Consider the following 349-nt stretch of genomic DNA (forward strand, 5'->3'; position numbering starts at 1 on the left):
TTTCTCCAGTCTGGATTTATGAATTCTCTCCCTTTTTTGTGCCTAGTCCGTAAAACAAAGATATAAGACCATATGTATGCCACTGAAATAAGAATAACAGAGAGACGGATTGAGGGTGAAACATACAGGTGTTTCAACTTCCGGCTTAGGTGGAGCATACTCTGGTTCTCCAGGTTCAGCAAAGCGACTCACAAATTGAGCCATGCCTAGAATGAATAAAAAGAAAATCACTTCCAAAGCCAATTATAAGTAAGAAGTTAAATAGACCTAAGAAGCTAAATATAAACCTGTATAAGGAGGGCATTTTCTTTTCTCCGGTGGTGGCTGGAACTCCAATGGCGGTCGTGGC

At 40.7% G+C, this 349-nt stretch overlaps 1 long non-coding RNA gene across 1 annotated transcript; it reads right to left on the reverse strand.

The window, feature by feature from the left end:
* Positions 1-349, reverse strand: LOC104775359. Its single transcript, XR_765862.1, has 3 exons — positions 288-349; positions 127-206; positions 1-42 (listed from the first exon to the last, which is right to left on the reverse strand). It is a non-coding gene; the product is annotated as an uncharacterized LOC104775359 (long non-coding RNA).

This window comes from Camelina sativa, unplaced genomic scaffold (assembly GCF_000633955.1).
Source record: "Camelina sativa cultivar DH55 unplaced genomic scaffold, Cs unpScaffold12863, whole genome shotgun sequence".
NCBI classification, from domain to species: Eukaryota; Viridiplantae; Streptophyta; class Magnoliopsida; order Brassicales; family Brassicaceae; genus Camelina; species Camelina sativa.